Source organism: Protopterus annectens, chromosome 6.part0 (genome assembly GCF_019279795.1).
Source record: "Protopterus annectens isolate FY-2018-M chromosome 6.part0, PAN1.0, whole genome shotgun sequence".
NCBI lineage: Eukaryota > Metazoa > Chordata > Ceratodontiformes > Protopteridae > Protopterus > Protopterus annectens.
Window position 1 is genome coordinate 1,091,327,589 of NC_056737.1, and position 18,940 is coordinate 1,091,346,528.

The window sequence follows — 18,940 nt, forward strand, 5'->3', positions numbered from 1 at the left end:
GACACATGTCATATCCACAGAACCAGCAATCTGTGCATAGATATGTGTTGACATATGAAGGGATGTCAATGTGTCCACAGATAGATCACACAAGGTGAGACTCACAGTGTCCTGTACATGCTGTTGATACCTGCCAACCTACATGGATCATTCCTGGGATTGCAAAACAATGTGTACACACATTACCACATGTCCAGTCTGATGATGTCATCATCCTACAGATATACCAGGAGAACAGAAATCACCCAGTAAAGCATATAGCGCCCCGTGTTAATGCGTATCTCTCTAGTATCATAACATAGTTAGGTAGGGGTTTGTGTCCTGCAAATGCCAAGGGTGTGTGTGTATGGGGGGGGTGTGTGGTTCCCTTTGAGAGGTGTAGCCTTTTTGGAGACTGGGAAAACACATTAAAAGAGGTACATCAATCTTTGGAAAGTCTGATGATGTCAGCATCCTACAAATATTCAAGGAGAACATAAACCACCCAGTAATGCATATAGTGCGCTGTGTTAATGAGTATCTCTTTAGTATCATAACATAGTTAGATAGGGGTTTGAGTCCTGCCAACGCCAAGTGTGTGTGGGGGTGTGGATTCCTTTGAGAGGAGTAGCCTTTTTGGAGACTGGGAAACACATTAAAAGAGGTACATCCCTCTTTGGAAAGTCTGATGATGTCAGCGTCCTACAAATATTCAAGGAGAACATGCACCACCCAATAATGCATATAGCGAGCCATGTTAATGCGTATCTCTCTAGTATCATACATAAATTAGGTAGGGGTTGGAGTCCTGCAAATGCCAAATGTGTGTGTGTGTATGTGTGTGGATTCCTTTGAGAGGAGTAGCCTTTTTGGAGACTGGGAAAACACATTAAAAGAGGTACATCCCTCTTTGGAAAGTCTGATGATGTCAGCATTCTACAAATATTTAAGGAGAACATAAGCTACCCAGTAATGCATATAGCACACCGTGTTAATGCGTATCTCTCTAGTATCATAACATAGTTAGGTAGGGGTTTGAGTTCTGCAAACGCTGAGTGTGTGTGCCACAGGTGGTCAGAGCAGTGTGGGTTTTGCTTTTACTACGGTATGACATATGTTTCAAACAGTATGTGCATTGCACACATCGGGTATCTGCATGTCAAATAAATATGTGTACATGTGACCTCAATCAGTACATAGGAGTGAAGCCTGCATACGACATAAATACATTTGTAACCTTCGGCAGATTGTGCCGCTGCTTCACAAATCATAGGTCACATATGTATGTCTGTGGCAAGCCCGGCCAATGTAGTGATCCATGGCCAAGGACATCTCTGCCACACACACCCATGACACATACTATAGAGTACTGTGAGTGAGGGTAATTGCCGGGGTATATGTCAGACATGCTCATATACAACAGCGACTGGCAATAATAGACAGTCATTATAGGTATACATCAGCCCTGTGGATATGCATGCAGGCCCCTAATGTGTTATGTGAAACACCGAGGGGACCCCACAATACCTATGGATATGTGGATACCAAGGGACAGATGACATAACACGTGTCTGTCTGTACACATTGGTACCCAACATACATGTTGAGGGCTACCACCTATGTGGTACTGTCGGGATAGTATGTATAGTAAATGTGGATGAATATGCCACAGATGGCTTACTGCTATACAGCATGTATTGGACAACAGGTATCTGTCTGTATGATACCCTTGTGTAGGATATGCGTCCCATCCAGGGAATGCAGTGTATGCCAATGCATGCATTTCCAGATGTGGATGGACATATCCCTAGTGTGTGTTTGCATGTACCTAAGAGGGCTATATGCCACACAGGTGTGGTCCCAGGAGCGTGTGTTGGTCAATACTACTGGTTACTGTTATTGTATAGTACTGGAAGGATCCAACTGTTACTGAGTTCCCTACAACTGTGAGTCATTTGTCAGGACATCATCTAATGATTGGTTATAGTCATGCTGTTGAGATGGTGTATACTACTAGACTGCAGATCATTGAGAGATATCAACAGTATCACCCACAGCATAGTGCCAACCCATGTCATACACACATGTGTACCCATGTTAGTACATATCTGTAGTAGAATGCATACTGGCCATCGAAAGATACCATGAGATGATAGCAATGTGTAGAACAGGTTATGTCGCACATCTCATGTGTCCACTATGCACGTACATGCAGACAGTGTGCACACATGATGTTCACATATGTACACTCACTAATTAGTAATGCACACATCACACATGTACTGTCCACTCACTAACACATGCTGGCAACACTGTACACTTCAGCCAAGTGGCACATGGGTGGACATTACATATTCAGGCCTAACACTGGTGTAAACAATGCTACAATGACTATCACAGCTGTGATGCATAATCCTTGCTCAGGTATACCTACAAGGATATCATTACACTTTCCTGTTGTCAACTTGCTACTATTGCTACACTGCTATAATGTCACCTTGTGCATCAGAACCATGTTAGCCTGTTCTTGCATCAATGTTACAGATGACAGGAGGTGGCACAGGTGTCATCATATGCACAGGGTGTGTAGTAGGTTTGCCAGAGCCCGACATTGACCCATCCAGTCGGCATGTCTGTGTGTGTGTGTGTGTGTGTGTGTGTGTGTGTGTGTGTGTGTGTGTGTGTGTGTGTGTGAGTGTGTGTGTGAGGAACAACAGTACTGCATGGGCCAATGTTGATGTAATGTGTGTGTGTATGTGTGATCCCTAGTTGTATGGTAAATGTGTGTGTGTCTGCATGCACACAACTCCACCATGTGGCTGCCATATATGGGCAGTTGTGGGATAGCCACAGACTGTACCTGCTAGGCCATACAGATCACTGTCTCTGGCCATGGACATGGTACATGTGCCTAGCAGGGGTGCTACGGGCAGTATCGGGTACCAACCCTGACTGGGTGCTGTCATCAGAGGCAGATGTATGATGACTGGACCCATGTCCCTGCTGGGACTGGCCAGTGCCACGTACACGTGGTCTAGTAGGATGGTCAATGGACAGGCCAGCCCCAGCATTGCTAGGGCTGGTACTGCCACTATGGGAGCGGCTGTGATCCATGGTCCATTCGCGACGACTGCCAGCTGATGCTGTTGCTGGTATGCATCCATGTCGGCTTCTCATCCATCCCACCTGGTCCTGGCTCATGGCTAACACATCGTGGAGGACATCTAATGTCTCCCTCCAATGGCTATCAATGACCTCGGTGTAATTCTGGATGGCACCAGCAAGGTCACGGATGCTGTCATTGATAGCAGTGTAATGGGCCCTCTGCGCCCTTAGTCTCGGTCAGATGTACCATTCTATACGTGCCTGTGCCTGCATTACAGCCTGGAACATACTGGAGGTTATAATACCTCTGGTGGCACATCTGGCAGGGGCAATACGACCAGTGGTGCTCCCCCGAGAACCCCTGGACATCCGGCTATGTGGTACCTTTCCAGTAATCTGGCTATGGCTGCTGTGAGGGGATGCACATGCCATAGTTACCACACTCCCCTGGTCAATGCCAACTGTATGCTGTCCCTCAGCTAAGGCCATTGGTGATGAGGGATGTATTGGCAGTATGCGTGTGCACATAGATGGAGTTGACCGCTGTGTACTGTCGATTGGTGGACCAACGACAGACCCTGTCAGACCTTCCTGTGCCACAATACATGTCTCATCATCTCCACTATTAGTGGTGGTGACATCAGGTTCCCTGCTGCATTCAGCCACCCCTAACTCAGCACATGTGGAAGGAAGACAGGAAACACACTTTACAATCTGTACTTGATGTTAGCACACATGCACACAAGAACACATGCGCACATGAACACATGAACACATGAACACATGCACACATGCACACATGCACACATGAACACATGCACACATGCACACATGAACACATGCACACATGCACACATGCACGCATGCACACATGAACACATGCACACATGAACACATGAACACATGCACACATGCAGACATGAACACATGCACAAATGCACACATGCCCACATGCACACATGAACACATGCACATAAATACACTGCTCACCACAGCGCATACACACATACACACACACACACCAGCAATCCAACACATACACAATAGTGGGTGATGGTGGGTGACAGTATCACAAGGCAAACAGCCACCACACATGTGTCAGCATGCAGAATATGTGTTGCTCAAGACCATGCAGTGCAAATGTAGACAGCCCTATCTAATGACATTATACATGGCTTTGATGCATGTGTGTAGTTGTTCAGTGATTGGGTACACCCTGGAACAGAGTGTGCACATGGACACAACATTGCTGTGCAAGTATTATCTGCTCTGCAATGTCATGTGCACCATCACTCAATGGTATACATACCATGGCCTCATGTGTTATCTGTGTGACACATAGATTGCCATGTCTGATGACAGTGTCTATGTCCATAGCACATAATAGTGGGCACAGGTGTAGCAAATGCATGCAATGTACAGACATGGGATGAATTGTGCATGTAGACATGAAGGAATCCCAATGCTCGACATGGACATTGTACAGTGTTTATGTTGAGTGTGGGACATATTGCAGATATGTCAGCGCCAGCCACGACATGGCATGCTACACAACTGCAACATTAAACACCTCACATACCCAATGTGTGTCATGTGACCTATACACCCAATAGCATTCCAGGACATATATGTGACTCTTTGTACAGATGGCGACTGATGTGCAGAATGTGTAAACTAGCATATGTAAGCACACACACAACATGCTATGCATGGTGTGTATAGGTGCATATGTTTGCACACAAAGAACAATGAGGTGCACAGCAAAGGCTGCTATGTGTAGTACTGTGGTCACTGTAACTGGATGGGGTGTAGTACCATGTGCCATCATCATCATCATGCATCTTGTGGTCACTCACGGCTACTACTGTGTGACAGACCACCACCTAGCATGCTGTACCTGAAATACGTTCACTATTACACAGCCACTTTGTACATGGGTGTATGAGGTGCCCAGTAGGGAGCATTGCCTAACATGACTGTGTTATGTGTTGAAGAGTGTTGCACAGCCCCATGATAGGCCTCTACCCCCAAGTTACGTCATGTGTGTGTGGATGACATGTGGGATACTGAAGTGTGACCTTACAGTGGGTGTGTGGTTATGCCATATTTAGCATGACTTTGTGTAGTGCATGTGATAAATGTGTTATGTTGTGTACAGGTGTTGCAACTATGCCTATCCAATGTGCAGTACGGGGTTGCCACAACTGTGTGTCATGCTCTGTGTATTACAAGTCATTGAGGCAGCTACTGACATTACTGAGCTGTGCAACGTCTCACAGCAAACATGCATGGCATGCATTATGCGTAGGTGTGTTATGTGTACATGGCCTACACCTCACCTATGACATGGATATTTCATTACCAACATTGCAGGTATAACACACTCACCAGCATGGATCGGCTGCCCTGCCGTCACACCAGAGGGACCTACGAGAATATGAGAGGGTTCGTCAGTGGCCACAACTGTGGCATTGCTACAGTGGGTATGCTAAACTGCAGTACAAGAACAGTCAACAGTCACAGGTGTAGGGATATTATTCAAACTATCCGTATTACACAACACTAGGCAGCGGAACTGCTAAACACACAGTACACATCTCACATACACATAATCTAACAATACAGTTAACTGTAGTCTACAGGTTGGGCATGTTACCTGCTTGCTTCAGGTGGATGTGCTGGGTGGCTCCGGCCTCCATTACGACACATGACAGTAGTTGATGTAGCTGTTGTCCAGGAGCCACCACGCTTAGGAGCAGCTACTCTGCTCTGGTGAGGGGGGATGAATAGCCACCCCTCCACCTGTGGCAAGCTGCTGTCTTTGGATATCAGACGCATGCTGTCGGACTTGTCTAATTAAATCACTGCAGTGATGGCGTACCTGCTCATATGTCCAGTTATGCATGCCTATAACATTTACCCGACAAACAAGTTCCTGCCACAGTGCAGTCTGCTCCTGCTGGTGCTGGCTGCTTCTGGAGAAGAGCATTGTGTACCGCTGCAATAGGCTGTCAAGTATCACCTCTTCCTCATCCGCTGTATATGCTGGGTTGCGTTGGTGGGCCATCTGGATGAAAAAGATATGAACAATATGTGTGAGAGTGTCCTGTGTCACACTTTACACCTTTACCCACAGATATCACTTTACTGCCATATATACCATCCTATTGTCTGTCAGAGGTTGCACACGTTCAGTACCATTTATTGTTTCTCAGGCCACAACTAACTAACACTGCCTGGCAGAGTCTATATATCACACCACTATACAACAGTACCCAACACACTGTTTGTGACACATTGCACAACCGCAAGACAGGGGTGTATATCACACCGATGCACAAACAGAGATGTCATCCATTGCAATGGATGTATAGTACAGGTACAGTAGTACCAATCAACCACCCTAGTCATTGATGCCATAGCCCTGCCTAACAGATGTGTCCAGTTGTTACTATAGGTGGCATACTGCTGTAACAGACTATATATGTTGCTGGATACACACGTTTACCCTGTAACACACATATGATTGCAGCCATTGTACAGGCATAATCACACACACATCAGGCAAACATACAACTCACCACTGTATGCCAACACAGATGAGCATTACCTGTGTACCATATGGTACTGTGTGCCATTACTTACACACCCTTATGCCTGCATTCTGTCCTCTGTGGAGACTACAGGAAACACACATGGCAGTGTTTCCAAGCAATGTGAACACACACCATACTGTGCTGTTTAGCCCTACAGCTTCAGGTAGTACTACAGTTCATATTGGTGATGGATTCACCAGCAGTACCACTCACTAAGCATACATGTATTGCATTAGCCTGCAATGAGACACTACATTAGTCAACGAAGAACTACGTCACATCATCTGCCATACTACTATGTCTGCCTAACAGTACATTACACATCAGTTGCTGTCCTCACAGCTAGGATAGGCACTACCATGTCAGATACAACATCAAACTAAGCTATCACACCTTTACAGACCTTGCACACATTCAGCATTACACTTATTCAACCTCACATAGCAGCTATTGCATTAAGTACATGTGTGAGTGCATAGTGTCATAAGTAGGTAATATGCTATTAGCCCTAGGGCCTACGGCAGCCTAGCCATATGCTACCCTGGCCTTTGACACACATGCACTTTGATTTCACTTGACCCTGCCAACCTGAACCACAGAGGTGTTTCCTGGGGTGTATTACCAATCTCCCACACAATCATCAGGGGTATTTGTAATAACTGCTAAGGAGGAGCCTTGTTTGCTATTGCTATGTGGTCTATTCTGGTGTATGGCATATCTCTGAGATGGGAACCTATCCCTCCAGCATGTGCCGTTTAGTGAGCTGACAAGGTTTAGGGCCCTAGACCGTGTATCCCGGAGGGATTGTGATATGTTGCCATGGTGGTTGTCACCCAGCTATGGGTGTGACATACCTCTGTATGTCCGGCAGAGGTCACCTCTGTGTGGCCAGTATGCAATACAGTGTAGTTGTGGTTTTGTGAGTCAGTCTGCATAGGGCATCTGTTTGTGGCCAGTATTACCCTCTGGATGGGTCTGTCTGTGGCCTGTTCACCTGGTGTAGTTTCATGTGAAGTACATACCACACAGGGCATTGTGATGAGTAGATGGGAACTCGACCCTATACTTCCATAGCTGACACACCTGTTGTCATGACACATACCACACAGAAAGATTACAGGTGTAGTGTGGCACTGTCTTCATCAAAGCGGAGACTACTGTCCACCTGTGTCCCATGTTCCCTTATCACACCTTCACTGTTAGGTAGATCTCTATCTATGTGGTAGTTAATGGGTACACTGTTTTGGGAAGGTGGAATGGCACTGCAGTATCAACACTTGTCTACATCCATGCCTTGGTCACCACACACCTGTTGCAGTACATATGACCCCATGTCTCTCTGTCTCTCTCTCTCTCTCACTCTATATGTATATATAGATATATATATATATATATATATATATATGTATATATATATATATATATATATATATATATATATATATATATATATATTATATACATGCATATCTATGCACATACATGTATACATCCATTGCTGTACACATGGATGTACATATAGGCACATGTACAGTCCACCTTTCATGGTGGGGATATCACTTATGCTACAGTTGTGGGATGTACAGGTATGTGATTAAATTGCACAGTGTTGTGCAGAATGCATGTGGGTGCCCTCAGCCCTTGTAGCATTAGTAGGCCTCACTGGCTGTAATGCAGCAGATCTGACAAATCTGTCCCACAGCATTTAACCACCACATGACATATATCAACACTACCATAGCTGGTCTTAGGCATAGGCCAACTGGGCGGCCGCCTAGGGTGCCACTCTAGCAGGGGTGCTTTTCCACTATTTATGTGGTGTAGTAAGACAGGGATGGGGGCACCAGGAAGTGTGGTAGGGGACGCCATGGAGGCCTTTTGCCTAGGGCACCAGTTGACCTAAGGCCGCTTCTGCGCACTGCATGCTGTTTTCTAAGCCACACACTACTACCTATATGGATATATGCACATATCAACCTTCACTGACAGATATCTGTCCACCCTTCACTAACAGTTGCAGTATGTCCCTTGCCCTATGCACATGTGCAGATACAGATAGATACATACTGCTGCCACACATGGATGATTTGTAGTGTGCAGAGTATTCTTCAGGAACATCTACAACATGCCAACACATACATGTGAGTTACATACCTTACCTTAGTATTTCCCTGCTCCGTGTGTTACGATTTTGTAGTTTTTTTTTTATTGTTTTTTTGGGGGGGGGTTTCGCCCTCTATTGAACTTTCTGTCTCTGTTTCTCACTCTTTTCTGTCTCTGTCTCAGTCTGTGTCTGTGTCTGTGTCCGTGTCTCTCTCTCTCTCTCTCACTCTATCTCACAGCACCTGCAATGATATAATTGCATGTGTGGACTGCAGGTACAGCCTGCTTTTCTAGGTATCTGCACTTGTGCATGTGACAGCTTCTTCACCAATTGCTGCCCACCATTCTGTAATTGCATGCAGCCTGCATTATTCACTTTGATTGCAGCCCAATGCTATAAAATGCTAGGTTAGGTAGGCATAGCCCTTTCAGATTTCCAAGGTGGGGCCCATGCTTGTTTGCTCTGGACACTGTTGTGTCAGTCTGAAGGTTGGTATATGTCTCTTATCTGATGCCTGGGTTGTAGCCAGTTATATGCATGTTGTACTCAAGCCTGAATGTTGCTGCTTCCAGTACACACATCTCAGTGTAGACATGTACGCACCCCTCCAAATGCTAACACAGGATACATGGGAGTATGTACTTTTTTCTGACCTACACAATTAACTGCCATACAAATGTGGTTATTGCACTGTATTCCTGTGGCCAGTATTAATCCTGGTCTGATACTGTGTGGTGTTTGTAAGGTGCTACTGTAACATTATTCCTTGCTAGGATGACTGGTTCTCCTTTCACAGTCATGTCATGCAATTCCACAACCACTGCTGGTAAAGACCCACAGAAAACGATTTTTGTTATACCATTCCTAATTTCCATTTACATTCCCTCATTGTAATGCATGATATATTTATTTCAGAACCAAGTTATTTGCATATCTTCTGTGGCTTAGTGGTAATTCATGCAGTCTATTGTGTCAATGGTCTGGGCTTCGAGACTGGCAGAGGTTTTTTTCTTTTGCTGCGCAACATAACAAGGGCCCTGCCATAGAGTGACTAAGGCACTTTTAAGTAGTTGTAAGCGGATTTGCATGGGTTTGCGCAATGCTTAGTGACGCTTAGCTAAGTGCACACATGCGCATACTCGCTTAAACCTGCTTACTACTGCTTAAAAGTGATTACTCTCGCTAACCCCCCGCGCTAATTTTTTTTAAAGAAAAGAAAATGGGGAGACAGGAAAGTGGTGAAAAAGGGGGCACAAAGAGGGACAGACAGTAGGTAAACAAGCTCGGGATGTGCAGGACGGGTGTAGGGAAGGTCCATAGCTGCCCATTTCTTTAACAGCAACAGCTGTGCATATGCAATGAATTTGGAGTGAAATTTGAAACCTTTCACCCCTGGGAGAGGGATGAGGACAACAAAGTATGTTGTACTGCCAATTCTAATTATCAGCTTACATATTTGTCCGATGGACATGTGTGCAAAATGGGCAGCTATGTATGGGGCATAATTTTTTTGTGGGTACAGATTGCCCTTTTTTTTTTTTTTTTTTTCAGGTGAGAGTGGGAAGTGAGGTAGAGGAAGTAGGTATGTCTGGGAAGGTAGATTGGGAAGGTAAACAGACAAGACAGACAAGACGCATACAGGGGCGGTGTATGACACATGGGGTGGGTGAACACAATTGACGGGGTAGGATGTTTGGAAATAGCAAGCCCATGAGCCCACAGATGGTAACAGTGGAACTGAGATCCCCACCCATGGGCAGTCACCACTGAACCTTCACAGCCCCGAGGGTGGCTGTGCTGGGGGCTGCGTAGGACGGGCAGGCTCACCAGTGAGACGCGCCACTCTCACCTCGAGCTGGCCTAGGGGATCAGTGACTGAACGCTGGATCTCCCTACGCACCACAGCCCGGACCCTTCGAAGGGTGACAGGTGGCCCTTCTCCACCCACGCTTGCACGGGCGGGGGGGCGAGTCTCATCCCCTGCAACGCTTCCACCCGAAGGTGGCACAGGACCAACGGAGGAGGGGAGCCCGGGCTGGGCACCGGACCTGCTGGTGCCAGGTGCACTCACAGCTGAGGAGGGACAGGTGGGTCCGCTGGGACCGGCCTTCCCATACGTTGTGTGATTAGGTGTGTTTAATTACAACATAAGCAAAACAGCATTAAAGATTAGTTGTAACAGCATGCAGTAATATTCCCATTAACCCAACACACCAAGGTTACAACAGTTGAACAGCAAGCATAACACATGCACATATTGAACCACAGTGGATATTCCAACAGCATGCAGGGATGTTTGTTAGCAACAGGCCACCATGATTGTGGTGTTTAAACAGGGCACATGCATCAACGTGAATGCAAATATTTATAGAACAATAGGACATATGTCCCAACAAATATTTAAGATTACACATACCCACTGAGGTGTGGAATTGCATGGTTTATGCACATACAGTAGGGTGTAGAAAAAACCTTGGTTAACATCTTATAATGACCTTTTAGTCTACACTACATTCCTAGTGACTGCAAGTGTATATCCCCTACATGTATTATTACACTTGCCACCATACATTAGGTTGTGTAATGGGTTTGGCTAGTTCAATATATGCCTGACCTATATCTGACATACTAACTGTCCAGGATGCAGATGTTACTGCTACATATTTCTTGATTGCATTTATATTTCTTTATCTACATATCTGGGATGTTTTCACATGACATTTTCACTTCGATTTGTACAGAACCCTGCATTTCTTCACACACACTCACATTTCTGGGGAAAACATGACATGCTACACGTGTGCCGGATTTACTTATTCATGCCAGCCAGTAACTGACTGTTGTGGACTGTATATATGTTTCACAGCTACTAGCACTTCCATCACCCACTTTATATGGGACTGCACAACTCTGGGTTGCCAGCACCTTTTCAAACAGTACTGTTTGTATAATGCAAGAGTACAACAACATTTCAGACTCTGTGACACAGACACACTCTGGGTTTTAGACCTTTATTAATGACATTACACACTTTTCCACAGGCTCAGTCCTTTATTTGTTTTAACAGTGTATATGGCAGACATGTTCAAGACATATTATACCTTTATTAATAGGTTAGAACACTCTTTTTTCAGGCTCACTCACTTATTTTATATGACAGTGCCTGCAGAGATATTATTCCAGACATATGTTACCTTTCTTACTGGGTTACTACACTCTTTTTCTGCCTCTCTGATAGTTTTATCTGACAGTATATGCAGAGGACTTATTCAGGCAATTTTATGGCTGTATTATTGGACTACAACACTTTCTTTCATGCTCTCTCCCATATTTTATATAACAATACATGCAGAATAATCACTAACCTGCCTGGTGGTGCAGCCTTAACAGCCTATCAGCATAGGCTTGCTGATTCGTAGCACGGTCACCTGCAGCTGTAAAGTAAATGAAGGGATATTGAGACATACCTATCCATTATACATACTCCATTATCAATTCTTATCTACTGCATTCCATGGCTACATACTCAACTGTGGGGCATCCCGCATCCCACGGGCCTCCTGTATCCATTGGTTCAGGCAGTCCTGCTTTCATCTCTTCAGGTCTGCACGGTGGTGACGGACCTGCTCACCAGTCCAAGGAATGCCTGTGGCACTGGTGAGGTCACGGGCTAACCAGTTCCAAGCCTCTGCCTTGTACTCCCTCCCTTGGAATTGGCCCTGCAGGAGTCTCGACTCGTGACAGTGGACAAGGAGCCAAACCATGTATTTGGACTCCTCAATGCCCCAACGTTGCACTCAGAAGCATGTTCCCTCTCCGATACTGGACATTCTAACTGCAGATGTGAGCTACAATCAGTTATGGTGTGTATTCCCACCTGTGGGGCTTAAATATGAGGCATTTCCCGCACTTTTTTGTGATTGGCCATTTTGTAAAATTCTCGGCTGACTGCAGACCTGCTTAGTAATGGTTAAATTACCATTCGTAAGTATATGAATGTTAACAGTGGATGTTTCCCCTATGTTGTCATGGCTTAGTGGTTCTATACTTTGCTTCTGATGCACAGAGTCCTGGGTTCGAACCTTGTTATTCCTTTTATTTTCATACTGTCCAGACAGGCTAGGGGGTGTGGCTGCATTTAAGCAACTTTGCTCTACGTTGCTCCTCGGTGCCCTACAGTGCCCTGGTTGGCGCGACTCGCATGTCCACGCAAACACATTGCACTGGGTAAAGCTATCCTAAACTATGGGCAACCCTATTGTGCTGGTTAAAGCTCTATTAAACTATGGGCATCTCTATTGCGCTGGGTAAAGCGCTATTAAACAATGGGCAACTCTATTGCGCTGGGTAAAGCGCTGCTTAACTGCAGGCAATTTTATATCAGGATCCTTTAAAATATTTATTTTGTTCACTGATACATTTGCCATTTCACTGCTTTTTAGTAATGTTTAAACATATTTGTCAGGTATTATTTCATATACTGATTTAAAAAATAAATACGAAGGGGAGTGGTGGGACTTGAACTGTGAATGCCTCTTCTTTGTGCGAATGCTCTACCATTACGCTATTGCTATTTGGTGTGACTTGCATAAACATTCTTTCTTATGTTCTTCCATGTCAGAATTGCTAACTCTAGCTAAGCAATGGGCACACCCGTGCACACACGCGCAAATATGAGCAGCTATTTTGAGAATTTAAAAAAATAAATTTAATGTTTTGCATTTTAGAACTTTGATGGGGGTTTACAATATCAGGGAGTGTGGTGTTGGGTGCAGGGACATTTGAGCGAACTTGCTCTTGTGTATTTGCTTTTACTTTTATAACACTTGCAGGGGCATGGACATTTAGACTGCTTGGCAGTTGGACATGCCCCCTGCTTTCTTACACGGTCTGTGTAAGACGTACAGTTGAGTCAGCATGCCCTCATGCATATTCATGGCACGCTGACGTCGTACCATTCAACTGCAGCCTCCGAGAAAGACTTATTAAGTCTTACACAGAGGATTCCTGAATCCGGGGGTAAGTCTTCTGATAGGTCAAGAAAGATGGTGGAGGATAGCCTATTGTCATTCCTGTTTTGGTTTATGGCATTAGTAAAGGAAAGGAGGGCTGAGGTGGTGCTGTGGTATGGCCTGAAACCATGCTGGGAGTTGGATGGTAAGTTATTCTGTGTAAGGTATTGCATTAGTTGCTTGTGTACACATTTCTCCATTATTTTGGCTAGTGGGGAAAGAATGGCAATGGGTCTATAGTTGGATATGTCTGTAGAACTACAATTGTTATGGAGTGGGATGACGTGGGATATTTTCCAGAGGGAGGGCATGGCTCTTTTGGATAAGATTCTGTTTATAATGATAGATATAGGATATGCAATGGCATCTGCAGCTATTTGTGGGTACTCTGCAGGGAGGAGGTCAGCAGCGAGGGTGGTAGGTTTTAGGTTTTTTTATAGGTTTTAGTTTTTTTATAAGTGCTTTAATAAAACTAGTGGATATTGGTTGGAAGCTAAATTAGGGGTTATTAGTGGGTAGATGAGGGGTGTGGTTTAAGTTTGTGGGGGTTAGTTGATTTGATAGGGATTGGATTGTTTCAGTGAAAACATTATTATAAGCACTAGCTATGGTCTCTGGGGAACTCTGAGTGTGTTTAGCCGGGGTTGGGGTGGTAGAATGACCTGGAAGAAGTAATTGATTTAAGCCTGCCCAGAACTTTTGAGGGTTGTTTTGGTGTTGTTGTAGGAGATTTTGGTAGAAGCTTTTTTTATCTAGTGAAATAGATTTTTTTGTATGAGTTGACAATATTTTAGTTGGTCAAGTGGGACTTTGGTTGTTCTCCAGCTGGTCCAGACTCTGTTTCTAGTTTTGATTTTAGATTTGGTATCTGTTGTGAGCCATGGTGCTGTGTTTGATCTTGATTTTATTGTACGTGCTGGAGCAATGGAATCAAGGATACTTGGGAATTTAGTGTTAAAGTGAGCTATAGCCTCTTCTAATGGTAGATTTTTTTAGTTTTGACCAGTCAACTGCTTTTATGTAATTTAGGAATACAGCAGTGTCAAAGTTTTTCCTGTTTCTAAGTGTTTTATATTTGGTCTGGTGAGGGTTTCCTGCCTTATATTTTATGATACAGGTTAGTAAATGGTCACTAAGGTCATCAGGGAGAGTGCCAGCTGTGTACAGTTGTGATTGGTTATTAACTAGGATCCAGTCTAGGATACTTTCCCTGTTGGTCGGTTTGTTTATCCTAGTGGGAGAGGTTATGGTCTGTTTAAACCCAGATAAGTTTATAGGAGTGAGGAGGGGTTCAGAGGAGCAGGGGTACCAGTCAGTATTGAAGTCACCAAGAACTATGGTTTCTTGGGGATAGGTAGTGGATAACCAGTATAGGATATCCTCTAGGGTATTTAAGTTGTTGCCTGGTGAAATGTAAGCACAGATGATGTTCAAGCATTTGTTCTGGTTAATCTGTTGTTTGGTTATAAGGAGTTCTGATTTATTGAATTGGGGTGGTTGAATGCTGTCTTTATTAACAGTTAGAGTATTTTTGTAAAGGACTGCTATCCCACCTCCTTTCCTTGTAGCACAGTCTAACCGGTGAATATTGTATCCTGGAGGTAATATCTCATTGTCAGTAGTACTAGGTTTTAGCCAGGTTTCCGTAAGACACATAATGTCTGGGGAGTGGATTGCTAGGAGGGCGTGTAGGTTGGGAATCCTATTGTTAATACTTCTAATATAAAGGTGAAATGCTATGACAGAACTAGTGGGAGTAGAAAGGGGTAGCTTGACTGTGGGGGTTGTGGTATGGGAGTGAAGGTTATTGTGTGTGGGTGGGCCAGGGTTGGGATGGATGTCCCCATGTGTTATAAGGTTATAGTGACAGGATACGCTAAGCTTTATGAGTTTTTTATAAGTTTTATATAGTCTTTCTCTTTAGGATTAAGTTTTGTGGCTTTACAGGGATGATATTTTGTTGGGGGTGGTAGATTCGGTGTGCTGGGGATGGTAAAGTGTTTGGTGTTATGTGTGAAGTCATGGGTGGCTGTTTGACTATTTGGGTAGTGAATACCATGGTCAAGTTTTTGTTCATAGGCAGTAAGATGGTAAGATAGAAATAGTATAGGCAGTAGGGTAATTAGTATTTTTTTACTTGTTTGCATTTTGTTAGGGGGCGGGCCAATTTTGATGGTTGAGCGTGCTAACAGGGTGTGGAAGACTGGAAGAGAAGGAAATGGGTCAAGGGGGAGGGATGTTCAGTGATGTATGAGGCACTTAATGGTACTTAGCATGAGGGGAGTGGCTAAATTTAGTTTAAATATAGCACTAGTAGGGGCAAGTGGGAATTGAGGGCAGGGAGGGGAGCAGAGCAAGCCCAAGCACAGTGAGCGTGAGCGGAGCGGGGCTAACACTGACTCCAAGAATTTTCTTAGGCTTTTGGTATGTATGGTTGTAGGTTTGGCTGAATTTTTAATTTGTCTTTTGCAGCAGTTTATAGACTGTGTTTAAGCTGTATTTTATACACTTGCAGGTTAATTTTATAGCTGCAGGTTATAATTTTCAGGGCTATGTGAGTGAGAGCAGAATGAAATTATTGTGCTCAGGGTATTATTTCAGGTGTAAGAAAGAAGATACTGGGGGTAAACTAGCTAATTTTAACAATATGAAAGGAGTCAAATTACTGTAGGGGACAGCCTGAAAGGTGCCTTTAGACCCAGGTCAGCAGTATGCAGTACTTGCTTTAAATTCTAATCTATGTTCTGTTTTTAAACACAGACAGAAACTTTAACAGTACAATTTGGTGGAACTGTTTAGCATTAGGAGCCTTATTTAAGGGCTGGAAAGTAACACTATAAAAATAACTCACCTTAACGTTAACACTATAAAAAGAACTCACTTTAACTAGGTAAACTCTACAGGCATCAAAAGTACATGGATGGACTCACAGAAATCAAGGTGGCCAAATCTTTACTATCTCCCTCCCTCTTTTACAGTACTCCAATCTTCACAAACTGTCACCCCTTCCTCTTTAATAAACTACAGTGCTGCTGCTACAAAACTACAAAATTTGGCTCCAGCCTGCAACACTGTAGCCATCATTGCCAAGCTATCAAAAGGCTTAATTGATATGAATTCTCCCAATACCTCAGTTGTACCCAACTACCTCTGGATTACAAGCTAATGTATAACCCAGAGAATTGCCCTGCTCTACTGTCAAGCCTTCAACCCTATACCTCCTCTAGAAATCTACTGTCTACAAATAAACAACTTCTGATCTTATCAAAACCAAACCAAAGAGCAGACAAAGCCTACACTTCTATTCCATAGCTAAATCGTGGAATGCTCTACCAACATCTATTGCTTTGTTAGATTCCCTTAATGCTTTTAAATCCTCACTAAGAAGCTACTATCTTAACAACCCCACATGTCCCTTCTCCCTTAATATCAGACCCCCATAATCCTCTCCTTATTACTCCTCTATCCAAAGCTGTAATCAATCACTAATGACCAGTCCACCTACTATTTCCCCCTAATTCATTCCCTGGTAAAAAAAAAAAAAATATATATATATATATATATATATATATATATATATATATATATATATATATATATATATATATATATATATATATATATATATATATATATATATATAAATAAAAATGTAAATGTTCATTTGTTCAAAATCTTAAATCTCTGAAAGTTCTTCACCGATTGCTTTGAAATTTTCACACAATGTTGCATTCGAATACGCACATATTTTTATATACCTACTATTATATAGATGTCACACGTTGCATTTGAATACGTGCGTGTTTTTATATACCTACTATGGATTCTATATATTTGTATACAAATATGCAATTTTATATGTTTTTGTTATAACTTTCTTTCTTCTTTTTCAGTGCAATCGATCTGCTTTAGTTCATCCAAATAATGCCTCGCAGAAGATCAAACTTAGGTCGTCGTACTCACGGAGCAGAAGCAGTGCGACGAGTAATTGCAAATCAAACTGAGGAAGAACGGGCATCAGTGAATGAGTGAAACAGACAAAGAATGGCTGAAATACTTGCCAAGGAAGCAGCAGAGTGATGTGCAGCCAGACTTGCGTATGCACAGTTGTGAGCACGGCGATCGCGTTCTGCAGCTTCAGATCTGCTTTGTTCTCCTCGATCGACACCAGCGGACAAAATAAATGCTTGCCTGAAATACTCTACTTTGTGATGACACGTAAAGACATTAAAATTAACTACAAATATGCATGTCCAGCTGCAAAACGATCGATCAGCTGAGATATTCTAACATCAATTGCTGGAAATTGGGAGCAGAAAGGTGCCGGTTGATCTGAATGAATTACATTGCCTCATAACTTCTGCAATTTAGTGACGTCAAAAGAAGAATTGGTTGAAAAAGTATTTCCCAATATTCAAACCAATTATAAGAATCATGATTGGCTGACTGAATGAGCTATTCTTCAGCCAAGAACAAAGACGTCTACGAACTTAACAATATTATTCAGTCTAACATTCAAAGTGAGGCAGTCACATACAAGTCCATCGACACTGTTGTGGAAGCAGATGAAGCGGTTAATTATCAAACAGAATTTTTGAATTCACTCGATCTGCCAGGGATGCCACCGCATGTACTGCAATTGAAAATCGGCGTGCCAATTATCATGTTGCGAGATATCAACCAGCCAAAGATTTGCAACGGCACGCGGCTTGCAGTAAAAAAATTAATGAGCAACGTCATAGAAGCAACAATCTTAACAGGACCTTTCAAAGGTGAAGATGTCCTCATTCCTCGCATTCCTATGATTCCAATGGATATGCCATTTCAATTTAAGAGATTGCAATTCCCAATTCTATAGGCGTTTGCAATCACCAACAACAAAGCTCAGGGCCAATCTTTAGAATTGTGCGGTTTAGATCTACACATGGATTGCTTCTCACATGGACAATTATATTTTGCATGTTCTAGAGTCGGCAAACCAGGCAATCTCTATATCTGCACAGACAATGGAACAAAAAATATTGTATACCCACAAGCATTGTGAAATTAAACATATTAGAAACGTGCGTTTTCTCTTTTCTTTTTTTTCCATTTAACCAGATTGAGCCACAGCAATGCGTGGCCAGGTACAGCTAGTATATATA